Source organism: Pelobates fuscus, chromosome 3 (assembly GCF_036172605.1).
Source record: "Pelobates fuscus isolate aPelFus1 chromosome 3, aPelFus1.pri, whole genome shotgun sequence".
In the NCBI taxonomy this organism is placed as follows: Eukaryota; Metazoa; Chordata; class Amphibia; order Anura; family Pelobatidae; genus Pelobates; species Pelobates fuscus.
Window position 1 is genome coordinate 404,995,181 of NC_086319.1, and position 18,515 is coordinate 405,013,695.

At 41.1% G+C, this 18,515-nt stretch overlaps 7 non-coding genes across 7 annotated transcripts; all 7 read right to left on the reverse strand.

Moving 5' to 3' along the window:
- Positions 1-966: 966 nt before the first annotated feature.
- On the reverse strand, positions 967-1,038 carry TRNAE-UUC (transfer RNA glutamic acid (anticodon UUC)). Its single transcript has one exon. It is a non-coding gene; the product is annotated as a tRNA-Glu (tRNA).
- Positions 1,039-2,650: 1,612 nt separating this feature from the next.
- TRNAE-UUC (transfer RNA glutamic acid (anticodon UUC)) lies at positions 2,651-2,722 on the reverse strand. The gene has a single exon. It is a non-coding gene; the product is annotated as a tRNA-Glu (tRNA).
- A 5,781-nt stretch (positions 2,723-8,503) lies between these two features.
- Positions 8,504-8,575, reverse strand: TRNAE-UUC (transfer RNA glutamic acid (anticodon UUC)). The gene has a single exon. It is a non-coding gene; the product is annotated as a tRNA-Glu (tRNA).
- A 553-nt stretch (positions 8,576-9,128) lies between these two features.
- On the reverse strand, positions 9,129-9,200 carry TRNAE-UUC (transfer RNA glutamic acid (anticodon UUC)). Its single transcript has one exon. It is a non-coding gene; the product is annotated as a tRNA-Glu (tRNA).
- Positions 9,201-13,027: 3,827 nt separating this feature from the next.
- On the reverse strand, positions 13,028-13,099 carry TRNAE-UUC (transfer RNA glutamic acid (anticodon UUC)). The gene has a single exon. It is a non-coding gene; the product is annotated as a tRNA-Glu (tRNA).
- A 354-nt stretch (positions 13,100-13,453) lies between these two features.
- Positions 13,454-13,525, reverse strand: TRNAE-UUC (transfer RNA glutamic acid (anticodon UUC)). Its single transcript has one exon. It is a non-coding gene; the product is annotated as a tRNA-Glu (tRNA).
- Positions 13,526-15,983: 2,458 nt separating this feature from the next.
- TRNAE-UUC (transfer RNA glutamic acid (anticodon UUC)) lies at positions 15,984-16,055 on the reverse strand. Its single transcript has one exon. It is a non-coding gene; the product is annotated as a tRNA-Glu (tRNA).
- Between the last annotated feature and the right edge of the window lie 2,460 nt (positions 16,056-18,515).

Sequence of the window (18,515 nt, forward strand, 5' to 3'; positions counted from 1 at the left end):
TGCAAAAAGGCATTATCTTCTTTGGAGCGGGGTTAAACATTGAGCTATGTTTGGGAGCTCACAAACTCCACACTTCGCAAGATTCTTCATACATCTTCTGGAATAAATATATCACAGCACTGCATTGATGGGCTGCTTTAGGTCAAGAAAAGAAAGTCGCCAAGCATGATGTTCTACCACCTGAGTGAAAAATCAAGAAGAACCTTGAGCAATACGCCAAATGCAAAACCTTGCCATGCCTGGTTAAATGATAAATTGTTTAGCTTCTCTGGAGAATCTTTTGATTGAAGGATTTTCCGATATAATGAAATGCTGACATTTCTGGAGACCTTTTGGCAACTTTGCTGTCATGTTCCCTGTGTCCAAAAGATACTTGGGAGTAAAATCTATCACCGAAAAGAAAGGTTTTGGCAGCCTTGCGGAAGCTAAAAGCACCCGTTCTAATGTGCTCTTGGAGGAAGTACGTTTTTGCAAAGGTGTCGTGGCCTTCTTTGATATCAGCAATATGCCTTAAAAGGGTTTAGGCGAGTAAAACTATTAGAGCGTCTGTGTCTTGATGTTAATGCAAGGTGCCTTAAATCTATTTTTTTTTCCTGTTTGCAAGACATGACTTCATTGGAAGCTCCTGGATTGGTAAAAAACAAATCTATCTGCATATAATCCTCAATGGCCGCTTTCTTGTGCTTTAGGCAGGAGCTCAATTTCCATTTCAAGCAAAAGTAATTTTTTTCCCTGCCAAATGTTGACATTTTGTTTATTGAATGTTGATGAGTTCTTTAGAAAAGTCCTGTTCTGTGCACATAAAATATAACGGGTAGTAAATTCTCTCATCCAGGAGGTATTGGAATTTGAGGTTTCTTTCGATAATCTGCCTAGGAGCAATCGTCAATCCGGTGCGGATAGAATAGTAAACCACAGACCATAGGTGAGATTAAAAGGTTGCTGATGAAGAAAAGCTAAGGACAATTCCCATACCGGGAGTCGAACCCGGGCCACCTGGGTGAAAACCAGGAATCCTAACCGCTAGACCATATAGGAAGCTTTGGCACAATTATTATAGAGTGGGAAACACAAGACAACCAATGGCCGCTTTCTTGTGCTTTTACGCAGAAGCATCAATTTCCATTTCAAGCAAAAGTCATTTTTTTCCCTGCCAAATGTTGACATTTTGTTTATTGAATGTTGATGTGTTCTTTAGAAAAGTCCTATTCTGTGCACATAAAAGATAACGGGTAGTAAATTCTCTCATCCAGGAGGTATTGGAATATGAGGTTTCTTTCGATAGTCTGCCTAGGAGCAATCGTCAATCCGGTGCGGATAGAATAATAAACCAGAGACATCTACTTATATATGTGAGATTAAAAGGTGGCTGATGAAGAAAAGCTAAGGACAATTCCCATACCGGGGCGCCTGGGTGAAAACCAGGAATCCTAACCGCTAGACCATATGGGAAGCTCTGTCACTTTTACTCTACAGTGGGAAACACAAGACAACCATATGGAAAGCTTTCTTGTGCTTTAGGCAGAAGCGTCAATTTCCATTTCAAGCAAAAGTCATTTTTTTCCCTGCCAAATGTTGACATTTTGTTTATTGAATGTTGATGTGTTCTTTAGAAAAGTCCTGTTCTGTGCACATAAAAAATAACGGGTAGTAAATTCTCTCATCCAGGAGGTATTGGAATATGAGGTTTCTTTTGATAGTCTGCCTAGGAGCAATCGTCAATCCGCTGCGGATAGAATAGTAAACCACAGACATCTACTTATATAGGTGAGATTAAAAGGTGGCTGATGAAGAAAAGCTAAGGACAATTCCCATACCGGGAGTCGAACCCGGGCCACTTGGGTGAAAACCAGGAATCCTAACCGCTAGACCATATAGGAAGCTTTGGCACAATTATTATAGAGTGGGAAACACAAGACAACCAATGGCCGCTTTCTTGTGCTTTTACGCAGAAGCATCAATTTCCATTTCAAGCAAAAGTCATTTTTTTCCCTGCCAAATGTTGACATTTTGTTTATTGAATGTTGATGTGTTCTTTAGAAAAGTCCTATTCTGTGCACATAAAAGATAACGGGTAGTAAATTCTCTCATCCAGGAGGTATTGGAATATGAGGTTTCTTTCGATAGTCTGCCTAGGAGCAATCGTCAATCCGGTGCGGATAGAATAATAAACCAGAGACATCTACTTATATATGTGAGATTAAAAGGTGGCTGATGAAGAAAAGCTAAGGACAATTCCCATACCGGGGCGCCTGGGTGAAAACCAGGAATCCTAACCGCTAGACCATATGGGAAGCTCTGTCACTTTTACTCTACAGTGGGAAACACAAGACAACCATATGGAAAGCTTTCTTGTGCTTTAGGCAGAAGCGTCAATTTCCATTTCAAGCAAAAGTCATTTTTTTCCCTGCCAAATGTTGACATTTTGTTTATTGAATGTTGATGTGTTCTTTAGAAAAGTCCTGTTCTGTGCACATAAAAAATAACGGGTAGTAAATTCTCTCATCCAGGAGGTATTGGAATATGAGGTTTCTTTTGATAGTCTGCCTAGGAGCAATCGTCAATCCGCTGCGGATAGAATAGTAAACCACAGACATCTACTTATATAGGTGAGATTAAAAGGTGGCTGATGAAGAAAAGCTAAGGACAATTCCCATACCGGGAGTCGAACCCAGGCCGCCTGGGTGAAAACCAGGAATCCTAACCGCTAGACCATATGGGAAGCTCTGTCTCTGTTGTTCTTGAGTGGGAAAAACAAGACAACCATATGGAAAGCTTTGTCACCTTCGCTCTAGAGTGGGTAACACAAGACAACCAAAAGTTCTTGGCATTTTGTAGGGTTTCCTAAAAAGATTAGTTTTCACCTCTATGTCTGAAAAAACAGGAATCCTAAATGCAAGACCAAGTGAAAAACTTCACTTATTTTGACACGGATCGGTTGACATAAGGAGAAGGTTGCCTGAAGATTATCCTCTTTGGAGTGGGTTTAAACATTGAGCTATGTTTGGGAGCTCACAAACTCCACACTTCGCAAGATTCTTCATACATCTTCTGGAATAAATATATCACAGCACTGCATTGATGGGCTGCTTTAGGTCAAGAAAAGAAAGTCGCCAAGCAAGATGTTCTACCACCTGAGTGAAAAATCAAGAAGAACCTTGAGCAATACGCCAAATGCAAAACCTTGCCATGCCTGGTTAAATTATAAATTGTTTAGCTTCTCTGGAGAATCTTTTGATTGACTGATTTTCCCATATAATGAAATGCTGACATTTTTGGAGACCTTTTGATAGTCTGCCTAGAAGCAATCGTCAATCCGGTGCGGATAGAATAATAAACCAGAGACATCTATTTATATATGTGAGATTAAAAGGTGGCAGATGAAGAAAAGCTAAGGACAATTCCCATACCGGGAGTCGAACCCGGGCCGCCTGGGTGAAAACCATGAATCCTAACCGCTAGACCATATGGGAAGCTCTGTCACTTTTACTCTAGAGTGGGAAACACAAGGCAACCATATGGAAAGCTTTGTCACCTTCGCTCTAGAGTGGGTAACACAAGACAACCAAAAGTTCTTGGCATTTTGTAGGGATTCCTAAAAAGATTAGTTTTCACCTCTATTTCTGAAAAAACAGGAATCCTAAATGCGAGACCAAGTGAAAAACTTCACTTATTTTGACACGGATCGGTTGACATAAGGAGAAGGTTGCCTGAAGATTATCCAAGAAAAGGAAGCACTTGCAAAAAGGCATTATCCTCTTTGGAGCGGGGTTAAACATTGAGCTATGTTTGGGAGCTCACAAACTCCACACTTCGCAAGATTCTTCATACATCTTCTGGAATAAATATATCACAGCACTGCATTGATGGGCTGATTTAGGTCAAGAAAAGAAAGTCGCCAAGCATGATGTTCTACCACCTGAGTGAAAAATCAAGAAGAACCTTGAGCAATACGCCAAATGCAAAACCTTGCCATGCGTGGTTAAATGATAAATTGTTTAGCTTCTCTGGAGAATCTTTTGATTGACTGATTTTTCCATATAATGAAATGCTGACATTTTTGGAGACCTTTTGATAGTCTGCCTAGAAGCAATCGTCAATCCGGTGCGGATAGAATAATAAACCAGAGACATCTACTTATATATGTGAGATTAAAAGGTGGCAGATGAAGAAAAGCTAAGGACAATTCCCATACCGGGAGTCGAACCCGGGCCGCCTGGGTGAAAACCATGAATCCTAACCGCTAGACCATATGGGAAGCTCTGTCTCTGTTGTTCTTGAGTGGGAAAAACAAGACAACCATATGGAAAGCTTTGTCACCTTCGCTCTAGAGTGGGTAACACAAGACAACCAAAAGTTCTTGGCATTTTGTAGGGTTTCCTAAAAAGATTAGTTTTCACCTCTATGTCTGAAAAAACAGGAATCCTAAATGCAAGACCAAGTGAAAAACTTCACTTATTTTGACACGGATCGGTTGACATAAGGAGAAGGTTGCCTGAAGATTATCCTCTTTGGAGTGGGTTTAAACATTGAGCTATGTTTGGGAGCTCACAAACTCCACACTTCGCAAGATTCTTCATACATCTTCTGGAATAAATATATCACAGCACTGCATTGATGGGCTGCTTTAGGTCAAGAAAAGAAAGTCGCCAAGCAAGATGTTCTACCACCTGAGTGAAAAATCAAGAAGAACCTTGAGCAATACGCCAAATGCAAAACCTTGCCATGCCTGGTTAAATTATAAATTGTTTAGCTTCTCTGGAGAATCTTTTGATTGACTGATTTTCCCATATAATGAAATGCTGACATTTTTGGAGACCTTTTGATAGTCTGCCTAGAAGCAATCGTCAATCCGGTGCGGATAGAATAATAAACCAGATACATCTACTTATATATGTGAGATTAAAAGGTGGCAGATGAAGAAAAGCTAAGGACAATTCCCATACCGGGAGTCGAACCCGGGCCGCCTGGGTGAAAACCATGAATCCTAACCGCTAGACCATATGGGAAGCTCTGTCACTTTTACTCTAGAGTGGGAAACACAAGGCAACCATATGGAAAGCTTTGTCACCTTCGCTCTAGAGTGGGTAACACAAGACAACCAAAAGTTCTTGGCATTTTGTAGGGATTCCTAAAAAGATTAGTTTTCACCTCTATTTCTGAAAAAACAGGAATCCTAAATGCGAGACCAAGTGAAAAACTTCACTTATTTTGACACGGATCGGTTGACATAAGGAGAAGGTTGCCTGAAGATTATCCAAGAAAAGGAAGCACTTGCAAAAAGGCATTATCCTCTTTGGAGCGGGGTTAAACATTGAGCTATGTTTGGGAGCTCACAAACTCCACACTTCGCAAGATTCTTCATACATCTTCTGGAATAAATATATCACAGCACTGCATTGATGGGCTGATTTAGGTCAAGAAAAGAAAGTCGCCAAGCATGATGTTCTACCACCTGAGTGAAAAATCAAGAAGAACCTTGAGCAATACGCCAAATGCAAAACCTTGCCATGCGTGGTTAAATGATAAATTGTTTAGCTTCTCTGGAGAATCTTTTGATTGACTGATTTTTCCATATAATGAAATGCTGACATTTCTGGAGACCTTTTGATAGTCTGCCTAGGAGCAATCGTCAATCCGGTGCGGATAGAATAATAAACCAGAGACATCTACTTATATATGTGAGATTAAAAGGTGGCTGATGAAGAAAAGCTAAGGACAATTCCCATACCGGGGCGCCTGGGTGAAAACCAGGAATCCTAACCGCTAGACCATATGGGAAGCTCTGTCACTTTTACTCTAGAGTGGGAAACACAAGACAACCATATGGAAAGCTTTGTCACCTTCGCTCTAGAGTGGGTAACACAAGACAACCAAAAGTTCTTGGCATTTTGTAGGGTTTCCTAAAAAGATTAGTTTTCACCTCTATGTCTGAAAAAACAGGAATCCTAAATGCAAGACCAAGTGAAAAACTTCACTTATTTTGACACGGATCGGTTGACATAAGGAGAAGGTTGCCTGAAGATTATCCTCTTTGGAGTGGGTTTAAACATTGAGCTATGTTTGGGAGCTCACAAACTCCACACTTCGCAAGATTCTTCATACATCTTCTGGAATAAATATATCACAGCACTGCATTGATGGGCTGCTTTAGGTCAAGAAAAGAAAGTCGCCAAGCAAGATGTTCTACCACCTGAGTGAAAAATCAAGAAGAACCTTGAGCAATACGCCAAATGCAAAACCTTGCCATGCCTGTTTAAATTATAAATTGTTTAGCTTCTCTGGAGAATCTTTTGATTGACTGATTTTCCCATATAATGAAATGCTGACATTTTTGGAGACCTTTTGATAGTCTGCCTAGAAGCAATCGTCAATCCGGTGCGGATAGAATAATAAACCAGATACATCTACTTATATATGTGAGATTAAAAGGTGGCAGATGAAGAAAAGCTAAGGACAATTCCCATACCGGGAGTCGAACCCGGGCCGCCTGGGTGAAAACCATGAATCCTAACCGCTAGACCATATGGGAAGCTCTGTCACTTTTACTCTAGAGTGGGAAACACAAGGCAACCATATGGAAAGCTTTGTCACCTTCGCTCTAGAGTGGGTAACACAAGACAACCAAAATTTCTTGGCATTTTGTAGGGATTCCTAAAAAGATTAGTTTTCACCTCTATTTCTGAAAAAACAGGAATCCTAAATGCGAGACCAAGTGAAAAACTTCACTTATTTTGACACGGATCGGTTGACATAAGGAGAAGGTTGCCTGAAGATTATCCAAGAAAAGGAAGCACTTGCAAAAAGGCATTATCCTCTTTGGAGCGGGGTTAAACATTGAGCTATGTTTGGGAGCTCACAAACTCCACACTTCGCAAGATTCTTCATACATCTTCTGGAATAAATATATCACAGCACTGCATTGATGGGCTGATTTAGGTCAAGAAAAGAAAGTCGCCAAGCATGATGTTCTACCACCTGAGTGAAAAATCAAGAAGAACCTTGAGCAATACGCCAAATGCAAAACCTTGCCATGCGTGGTTAAATGATAAATTGTTTAGCTTCTCTGGAGAATCTTTTGATTGACTGATTTTTCCATATAATGAAATGCTGACATTTCTGGAGACCTTTTGATAGTCTGCCTAGGAGCAATCGTCAATCCGGTGCGGATAGAATAATAAACCAGAGACATCTACTTATATATGTGAGATTAAAAGGTGGCTGATGAAGAAAAGCTAAGGACAATTCCCATACCGGGGCGCCTGGGTGAAAACCAGGAATCCTAACCGCTAGACCATATGGGAAGCTCTGTCACTTTTACTCTAGAGTGGGAAACACAAGACAACCATATGGAAAGCTTTGTCACCTTCGCTCTAGAGTGGGTAACACAAGACAACCAAAAGTTCTTGGCATTTTGTAGGGTTTCCTAAAAAGATTAGTTTTCACCTCTATGTCTGAAAAACCAGGAATCCTAAATGCAAGACCAAGTGAAAAACTTCACTTATTTTGACACGGATCGGTTGACATAAGGAGAAGGTTGCCTGAAGATTATCCTCTTTGGAGCGGGTTTAAACATTGAGCTATGTTTGGGAGCTCACAAACTCCACACTACGCAAGATTCTTCATACATCTTCTGGAATAAATATATCACAGCACTGCATTGATGGGCTGCTTTAGGTCAAGAAAAGAAAGTCGCCAAGCATGATGTTCTACCACCTGAGTGAAAAATCAAGAAGAACCTTGAGCAACACGCCAAATGCAAAAGCTTGCCATGCCTGGTTAAATGATAAATTGTTTAGCTTCTCTGGAGAATCTTTTGATTGACTGATTTTTCCATATAATGAAATGCTGACATTTCTGGAGACCTTTTGGCAACTTTGCTGTCATGTTCCCTGTGTCCAAAAGATACTTGGGAGTAAAATCTATCACCGAAAAGAAAGGTTTTGGCAACCTTGCGGAAGCTAAAAGCACCCGTTCTAATGTGCTCTTGGAGGAAGTAAGTTTTTGCAAAGGTGGCGTGGCCTTCTTTGATATCAGCAATATGCCTTAAAAGGGTTTAGGCGAGTAAAACTATTAGAGCGTCTGTGTCTTGATGTTAATGCAAGGTGCCTTAAATCTATTTTTTTTTCCTGTTTGCAAGACATGACTTCATTGTAAGGTCCTGGATTGGTAAAAAAAAAAATCTATCTGCATATAATCCTCAATGGCCGCTTTCTTGTGCTTTAGGCAGAAGCGTCAATTTCCATTTCAAGCAAAAGTCATTTTTTTCCCTGCCAAATGTTGACATTTTGTTTATTGAATGTTGATGTGTTCTTTAGAAAAGTCCTGTTCTGTGCACATAAAAAATAACGGGTAGGAAATTATCTCATCCAGGAGGTATTGGAATATGAGGTTTCTTTTGATAGTCTGCCTAGGAGCAATCGTCAATCCGGTGCGGATAGAATAGAAAACCACAGACATCTACTTATATAGGTGAGATTAAAAGGTGGCTGATGAAGAAAAGCTCCCATACCGGGAGTCGAACCCGGGCCACCTGGGTGAAAACCAGGAATCCTCACCACTAGACCATATGGGAAGCTCTGTCACTTTTACTCTAGAGTGGGAAACACAAGACAACCATATGGAAAGCTTTGTCACCTTCGCTCTAGAGTGGGTGACACAAGACAACCAAAAGTTCTTGGCATTTTGTAGGATTTCCTAAAAAGATTAGTAATGCAAGGTGCCTTAAATCTATTTTTTTTTTCCTGTTTGCAAGACATGACTTCATTGTAAGCTCCTGGATTGGTAAAAAAAAAAATCTATCTGCATATAATCCTCAATGGCCGCTTTCTTGTGCTTTAGGCAGAAGCGTCAATTTCCATTTCAAGCAAAAGTCATTTTTTTCCCTGCCAAATGTTGACATTTTGTTTATTGAATGTTGATGTGTTCTTTAGAAAAGTCCTGTTCTGTGCACATAAAAAATAACGGGTAGTAAATTCTCTCATCCAGGAGGTATTGGAATATGAGGTTTCTTTTGATAGTCTGCCTAGGAGCAATCGTCAATCCGGTGCGGATAGAATAGTAAACCACAGACATCTACTTATATAGGTGAGATTAAAAGGTGGCTGATGAAGAAAAGCTAAGGACAAATCCCATACCGGGAGTCGAACCCGGGCCGCCTGGGTGAAAACCAGGAATCCTAACCGCTAGACCATATGGGAAGCTCTGTCTCTGTTGTTCTTGAGTGGGAAACACAAGACAACCATATGGAAAGCTTTGTCACCTTCGCTCTAGAGTGGGTAACACAAGACAACCAAAAGTTCTTGGCATTTTGTAGGGTTTCCTAAAAAGATTAGTTTTCACCTCTATGTCTGAAAAACCAGGAATCCTTAATGCGAGACCAAGTGAAAAACTTCACTTATTTTGACACGGATCGGTTGACATAAGGAGAAGGTTGCCTGAAGATTATCCTCTTTGGAGCGGGTTTAAACATTGAGCTATGTTTGGGAGCTCACAAACTCCACACTTCGCAAGATTCTTCATACATCTTCTGGAATAAATATATCACAGCACTGCATTGATGGGCTGCTTTAGGTCAAGAAAAGAAAGTCGCCAAGCATGATGTTCTACCACCTGAGTGAAAAATCAAGAAGAACCTTGAGCAATACGCCAAATGAAAAACCTTGCCATGCCTGGTTAAATTATAAATTGTTTAGCTTCTCTTGATTGACTGATTTTCCCATATAATGAAATGCTGACATTTTTGGAGACCTTTTGATAGTCTGCCTAGGAGCAATCATCAATCCGGTGCGGATAGAATAATAAACCAGAGATATCTACTTATATATGTGAGATTAAAAGGTGGCTGATGAAGAAAAGCTAAGGACAATTCCCATACCGGGAGTCGAACCCGGGCCGCCTGGGTGAAAACCAGGAATCCTAACCGCAAGAACATATGGGAAGCTCTGTCACTTTTACTCTAGAGTGGGAAACACAAGGCAACCATTCGCTCTAGAGTGGGTAACACAAGACAACCAAAAGTTCTTGGCATTTTGTAGGGTTTCCTAAAAAGATTAGTTTTCACCTCTATTTCTGAAAAACCAGGAATCCTAAATGCGAGACCAAGTGAAAAACTTCACTTATTTTGACACGGATCGGTTGACATAAGGAGAAGGTTGCCTGAAGATTATCCAAGAAAAGGAAGCACTTGCAAAAAGGCATTATCCTCTTTGGAGCGGGGTTAAACATTGAGCTATGTTTGGGAGCTCACAAACTCCACACTTCGCAAGATTCTTCATACATCTTCTGGAATAAATATATCACAGCACTGCATTGATGGGCTGCTTGAGGTCAAGAAAATAAAGTCGCCAAGCATGATGTTCTACCACCTGAGTGAAAAATCAAGAAGAACCTTGAGCAATACGCCAAATGCAAAACCTTGCCATGCCTGGTTAAATGATAAATTGTTTAGCTTCTCTGGAGAATCTTTTGATTGACTGATTTTTCCATATAATGAAATGCTGACATTTATGGAGACCTTTTGATAGTCTGCCTAGGAGCAATCGTCAATCCGGTGCGGATAGAATAGTAAACCGGAGACATCTACTTATATGGGTGAGATTAAAAGGTGGCTGAAGAAGAAAAGCTAAGGACAATTCCCATACCGGGAGTCGAACCCAGGCCGCCTGGGTGAAAACCAGGAATCCTAACTGCTAGACCATATGGGAAGCTCTGTCACTGTTATCATAGAGTGGGAAACACAAGACAACCAATGGCCGCTTTCTTGTGCTTTAGGCAGAAGCATCAATTTCCATTTCAAGCAAAAGTCATTTTTTTCCCTGCCAAATGTTGACATTTTGTTTATTGAATGTTGATGTGTTCTTTAGAAAAGTCCTGTTCTGCGGGGCGGGGCCTGACCTCTGAGCAGAGCAGCCGCACGGTATCACAGCTCCTGCTCCCGGGGGCGGTTTTTACCCACTTACCGACCAAAACAAGCTCCCATTGACCCAAAGCCTGCTACCGGGAACCAAGGGACAGCATAAGCTACCCACTCATGCCAAACACGACAAATTTCTAGCCGGCTCCTACCACGCGGCCTTTGCGGCCTACAAGCCTGGCCAGCGCGGGAGAGGCGGCCGCTCTCCTGCCGCTGCAACCAACGAAGACTCTCGGAAAGGGCACCCGTTCCCCCCCTCAGACCGGTGGGGGTTATCCCGGTCCACACGGAGACAAACAAACTCACCACACAAACTTGCTCGGTTTAAGCAGCACCCATGCGGTACAAGATGGCTGCCAACAACCCAGTCACTCAGCGGGGTGAGGGGGTTCTCGCCCCTGACTGGGAGACTCGGTTCCTGAAGAAATTTGACGACATCTGCCAGCAGTTCTGGAGGAGAGTGGAGGCGCGGAGTCGGCAATCGACCATACCGGCTCCCAAGACGCAACCGACAGGCAGAGCTCTGGAGCGGCGCCCTACTCCCAAACGGACTCTGGCTCCAACTCCTATGACTATCGACCAGCGGCCAACACACAGAGTATTGGTTACTCCGTGGCACCCACAGGGGTGTCTCACACAGAGTCGAACTATATTAATCTTTGTTTTAATCTGGATCTTGCTTAATAGCTTATGGCACCTCATGTCAATCCGGTGCGGATAGAATAATAAACCAGAGACATCTACTTATATATATATGTGAGATTAAAAGGTGGCTGATGAAGAAAAGCTAAGGACAATTCCCATACCGGGAGTCGAACCCAGGCCGCCTGGGAGAAAATCAGAAATCCTAACTGCTAGACCATATGGGAAGCTCTGTCACTTTTTCTCTAGAGTAGGAAACACAAGACAACCATATGGAAAGCTTTGTCAACTTCGCTCTAGAGTGGGTAACACAAGACAACCAAAAGTTCTTGGCATTTTGTAGGGTTTCCTAAAAAGATTAGTTTTCACCTCTATGTCTGAAAAACCAGGAATCCTAAATGCGAGACCAAGTGAAAAACTTCACTTATTTTGACACGGATCGGTTGACTTAAGGAGAAGGTTGCCTGAAGATTATCCAAGAAAAGGAAGCACTTGCAAAAAGGCATTATCCTCTTTGTAGCGAGGTTAAACATTGAGCTATGTTTGGGAGCTCACAAACTCCACACTTCGCAAGATTCTTCATACATCTTCTGGAATAAATATATCACAGCACTGCATTGATGGGCTGCTTTAGGTCAAGAAAAGAAAGTCGCTAGGCATGATGTTCTACCACCTGAGTGAAAAATCAAGAAGAACCTTGAGCAATACGCCAAATGCAAAACCTTGCCATGCCTGGTTAAAGGATAAATTGTTTAGCTTCTCTGGAGAATCTTTTGATTGACTGATTTTCCCATATAATGAAATGCTGACATTTTTGGGGACCTTTTGGCACCTTTGCTGTCATGTTCCCTGTGTCCAAAAGATACTTGGGAGTAAAATCTATCACCGAAAAGAAAGGTTTTGGCAACCTTGCGGAAGCTAAAAGCACCCGTTCTAATGTGCTCTTGGAGGAAGTAAGTTTTTGCAAAGGTGGCGTGGCCTTCTTTGATATCAGCAATATGCCTTAAAAGGGTTTAGGCGAGTAAAACTATTAGAGCGTCTGTGTCTTGATGTTAATGCAAGGTGCCTTAAATCTATTTTTTTTTTCCTGTTTGCAAGACATGACTTCATTGGAAGGTCCTGGATTGGTAAAAAACAAATCTATCTGCATATAATCCTCAATGGCCGCTTTCTTGTGCTTTAGGCAGAAGCGTCAATTTCCATTTCAAGCAAAAGTCATTTTTTTCCCTGCCAAATGTTGACATTTTGTTTATTGAATGTTGATGTGTTCTTTAGAAAATTCCTGTTCTGTGCACATAAAAGATAATGGGTAGTAAATTCTCTCATCCAGGATGTATTGGAATATGAGGTTTCTTTCAATATTCTGCCTTGGAGCAATCGTCAATCCTGTGCGGATAGAATAGTAAACCACAGACATCTACTTATATAGGTGAGATTAAAATGTGGCTGATGAAGAAAAGCTAAGGACAATTCCCATACCGGGAGTCGAACCCAGGCCGCCTGGGTGAAAACCAGGAATCCTAACCGCTAGACCATATGGGAAGCTCTGTCACTGTTATTATAGAGTGGGAAACACAAGACAACCAATGGCCGCTTTCTTGTGCTTTAGGCAGAAGCATCAATTTCCATTTCAAGCAAAAGTCATTTTTTTCCCTGCCAAATGTTGACATTTTGTTTATTGAATGTTGATGTGTTCTTTAGAAAAGTCCTGTTCTGTGCACATAAAAGATAATGGGTAGTAAATTCTCTCATCCAGGATGTATTGGAATATGAGGTTTCTTTCAATATTCTGCCTTGGAGCAATCGTCAATCCTGTGCGGATAGAATAGTAAACCACAGACATCTACTTATATAGGTGAGATTAAAATGTGGCTGATGAAGAAAAGCTAAGGACAATTCCCATACCGGGAGTCGAACCCAGGCCGCCTGGGTGAAAACCAGGAATCCTAACCGCTAGACCATATGGGAAGCTCTGTCACTGTTATTATAGAGTGGGAAACACAAGACAACCAATGGCCGCTTTCTTGTGCTTTAGGCAGAAGCATCAATTTCCATTTCAAGCAAAAGTCATTTTTTTCCCTGCCAAATGTTGACATTTTGTTTATTGAATGTTGATGTGTTCTTTAGAAAAGTCCTGTTCTGTGCACTTAAAAAATAACGGGTAGTAAATTCTCTCATCCAGGAGGTATTGGAATATGAGGTTTCTTTTGATAGTCTGCCTAGGAGCAATCGTCAATCCGGTGCGGATAGAATAGTAAACCACAGACATCTACTTATATAGGTGAGATTAAAAGGTGGCTGATGAAGAAAAGCTAAGGACAATTCCCATACTGGGAGTCGAACCCAGGCCGCCTGGGTGAAAACCAGGAAACCTAACCGCTAGACCATATGGGAAGCTCTGTCACTTTTCCTCTAGAGTGGGAAACACGAGACAACCATATGGAAAGCTTTGTCACCTTTGTCGCTCTAGAGTGGGTAACACAAAACAACCAAAAGTTCTTGGCATTTTGTAGGGTTTCCTAAAAAGATTAGTTTTCACCTCTATGTCTGAAAAAACAGGAATCCTAAATGCAAGACCAAGTGAAAAACTTCAATTATTTTGACACGGATCGGTTGACATAAGGAGAAGGTTGCCTGAAGATTATCCAAGAAAAGGAAGCACTTGCAAAAAGGCATTATCCTCTTTGGAGCGGGGTTAAACATTGAGCTATGTTTGGGAGCTCACAAACTCCACACTTCGCAAGATTCTTCATACATCTTCTGGAATAAATATATCACAGCACTGCATTGATGGGCTGCTTGAGGTCAAGAAAAGAAAGTCGCCAAGCATGATGTTCTACCACCTGAGTGAAAAATCAAGAAGAACCTTGAGCAATACGCCAAATGCAAAACCTTGCCATGCCTGGTTAAATGATAAATTGTTTAGCTTCTCTGGAGAATCTTTTGATTGACTGATTTTTCCATATAATGAAATGCTGACATTTATGGAGACCTTTTGATAGTCTGCCTAGGAGCAATCGTCAATCCGGTGCGGATAGAATAATAAACCAGAGACATCTACTTATATATATATGTGAGATTAAAAGGTGGCTGATGAAGAAAAGCTAAGGACAATTCCCATACCGGGAGTCGAACCCAGGCTGCCTGGGAGAAAATCAGAAATCCTAACCGCTAGACCATATGGGAAGCTCTGTCACTTTTCATCTAGAGTGGGAAACACAAGACAACCATATGGAAAGCTTTGTCACCTTCGCTCTAGAGTGGGTAACACAAGACAACCAAAAGTTCTTGGCATTTTGTAGGGTTTCCTAAAAAGATTAGTTTTCACCTCTATGTCTGAAAAAACAGGAATCCTAAATGCAAGACCAAGTGAAAAACTTCAATTATTTTGACACGGATCGGTTGACATAAGGAGAAGGTTGCCTGAAGATTATCCAAGAAAAGGAAGCACTTGCAAAAAGGCATTATCCTCTTTGGAGCGGGGTTAAACATTGAGCTATGTTTGGGAGCTCACAAACTCCACACTTCGCAAGATTCTTCATACATCTTCTGGAATAAATATATCACAGCACTGCATTGATGGGCTGCTTGAGGTCAAGAAAATAAAGTCGCCAAGCATGATGTTCTACCACCTGAGTGAAAAATCAAGAAGAACCTTGAGCAATACGCCAAATGCAAAACCTTGCCATGCCTGGTTAAATGATAAATTGTTTAGCTTCTCTGGAGAATCTTTTGATTGACTGATTTTTCCATATAATGAAATGCTGACATTTTTGCAGACCTTTTGGCAACTTTGCTGTCATGTTCCCTGTGTCCAAAAGATACTTGGGAGTAAAATCTATCACCGAAAAGAAAGGTTTTGGCAACCTTGCGGAAGCTAAAAGCACCTGTTCTAATGTGCTCTTGGAGGAAGTAAGTTTTTGCAAAGGTGGCGTGGCCTTCTTTGATATCAGCAATATGCCTTAAAAGGGTTTAGGCGAGTAAAACTATTAGAGCGTCTGTGGCTTGATGTTAATGCAAGGTGCCTTAAATCTATTTTTTTTTTGTTTGCAAGACATGACTTCATTGGAAGGTCCTGGATTGGTAAAAAAAAAATTTATCTGCATATAATCCTCAATGGCCGCTTTCTTGTGCTTTAGGCAGAAGCGTCAATTTCCATTTCAAGCAAAAGTCATTTTTTTCCCTGCCAAATGTTGACATTTTGTTTATTGAATATTGATGTGTTCTTTAGAAAAGTCCTGTTCTGTGCACATAAAAGATAACGGGTAGTAAATTCTCTCATCCAGGAGGTATTGGATTATGAGGTTTCTTTTGATAGTCTGCCTAGGAGCAATCGTCAATCCGGTGCGGATAGAATAGTAAACCACAGACATCTACTTATATAGGTGAGATTAAAAGGTGGCTGATGAAGAAAAGCTAAGGACAATTCCCATACCGGGAGTCGAACCCGGGCCGCCTGGGTGAAAACCAGGAATCCTAACCGCTAGACCATATGGGAAGCTCTGTCACTTTTACTCTAGAGTGGGAAACACAAGACAACCATATGGAAAGCTTTGTCACCTTCGCTCTAGAGTGGGTAACACAAGACAACCAAAAGTTCTTGGCATTTTGTAGGGTTTCCTAAAAAGATTAGTTTTCACCTCTATGTCTGAAAAACCAGGAATCCTAAATGCGAGACCAAGTGAAAAACTTCACTTATTTTGACACGGATCGGTTGACATAAGGAGAAGGTTGCCTGAAGATTATCCAAGAAAAGGAAGCACTTGCAAAAAGACATTATGCTCTTTGGAGCGGGGTTAAACATTGAGCTATGTTTGGGAGCTCACAAACTCCACACTTCGCAAGATTCTTCATACATCTTCTGGAATAAATATATCACAGCACTGCATTGATGGGCTGCTTTAGGTCAAGAAAAGAAAGTCGCCAAGCATGATGTTCTACCACCTGAGTGAAAAATCAAGAAGAACCTTGGGCAACCTTGCGGAAGCTAAAAGCACCCGTTCTAATGTGCTCTTGGAGGAAGTAAGTTTTTGCAAAGGTGGCGTGGCCTTCTTTGATATCAGCAATATGCCTTAAAAGGGTTTAGGCGAGTAAAACTATTAGAGCGTCTGTGTCTTGATGTTAATGCAAGGTGCCTTAAATCTATTTTTTTTTTTCCTGTTTGCAAGACATGACTTCATTGGAAGGTCCTGGATTGGTAAAAAAACAAATCTATCTGCATATAATCCTCAATGGCCGCTTTCTTGTGCTTTAGGCAGAAGCGTCAATTTCCATTTCAAGCAAAAGTCATTTTTTTCCCTGCCAAATGTTGACATTTTGTTTATTGAATGTTGATGTGTTCTTTAGAAAAGTCCTGTTCTGTGCACATAAAAGATAATGGGTAGTAAATTCTCTCATCCAGGATGTATTGGAATATGAGGTTTCTTTCAATATTCTGCCTTGGAGCAATCGTCAATCCTGTGCGGATAGAATAGTAAACCACAGACATCTACTTATATAGGTGAGATTAAAATGTGGCTGATGAAGAAAAGCTAAGGACAATTCCCATACCGGGAGTCAAACCCAGGCCGCCTGGGTGAAAACCAGGAATCCTAACCGCTAGACCATATGGGAAGCTCTGTCACTGTTATTATAGAGTGGGAAACACAAGACAACCAATGGCCGCTTTCTTGTGCTTTAGGCAGAAGCATCAATTTCCATTTCAAGCAAAAGTCATTTTTTTCCCTGCCAAATGTTGACATTTTGTTTATTGAATGTTGATGTGTTCTTTAGAAAAGTCCTGTTCTGTGCACTTAAAAAATAACGGGTAGTAAATTCTCTCATCCAGGAGGTATTGGAATATGAGGTTTCTTTTGATAGTCTGCCTAGGAGCAATCGTCAATCCGGTGCGGATAGAATAGTAAACCACAGACATCTACTTATATAGGTGAGATTAAAAGGTGGCTGATGAAGAAAAGCTAAGGACAATTCCCATACTGGGAGTCAAACCCAGGCCGCCTGGGTGAAAACCAGGAAACCTAACCGCTAGACCATATGGGAAGCTCTGTCACTTTTACTCTAGAGTGGGAAACACGAGACAACCATATGGAAAGCTTTGTCACCTTTGTCGCTCTAGAGTGGGTAACACAAAACAACCAAAAGTTCTTGGCATTTTGTAGGGTTTCCTAAAAAGATTAGTTTTCACCTCTATGTCTGAAAAACCAGGAATCCTAAATGCGAGACCAAGTGAAAAACTTCACTTTTTTTGACACGGATCGGTTGACATAAGGAGAAGGTTGCCTGAAGATTATCCAAGAAAAGGAAGCACTTGCAAAAAGGCATTATCCTCTTTGGAGCGGGGTTAAACATTGAGCTATGTTTGCGAGCTCACAAACTCCACACTTCGCAAGATTCTTCATACATCTTCTGGAATAAATATATCACAGCACTGCATTGATGGGCTGCTTTAGGTCAAGAAAAGAAAGTCGCCAAGCAAGATGTTCTACCACCTGAGTGAAAAATCAAGAAGAACCTTGAGCAATACGCCAAATGCAAAACCTTGCCATGCCTAGTTAAATTATAAATTGTTTAGCTTCTCTGGAGAATCTTTTGATTGACTGATTTTTCCATATAATGAAATGTTGACATTTTTGGAGACCTTTTGGCAACTTTGCTGTCATGTTCCCTGTGTCCAAAAGATACTTGGGAGTAAAATCTATCACCGAAAAGAAAGGTTTTGGCAACCTTGCGGAAGCTAAAAGCACCCGTTCTAATGTGCTCTTGGAGGAAGTAAGTTTTTGCAAAGGTGGCGTGGCCTTCTTTGATATCAGCAATATGCCTTAAAAGGGTTTAGGCGAGTAAAACTATTAGAGCGTCTGTGTCTTGATGTTAATGCAAGGTGCCTTAAATCTATTTTTTTTCCTGTTTGCAAGACATGACTTCATTGGAAGGTCCTGGATTGGTAAAAAAAAAATCTATC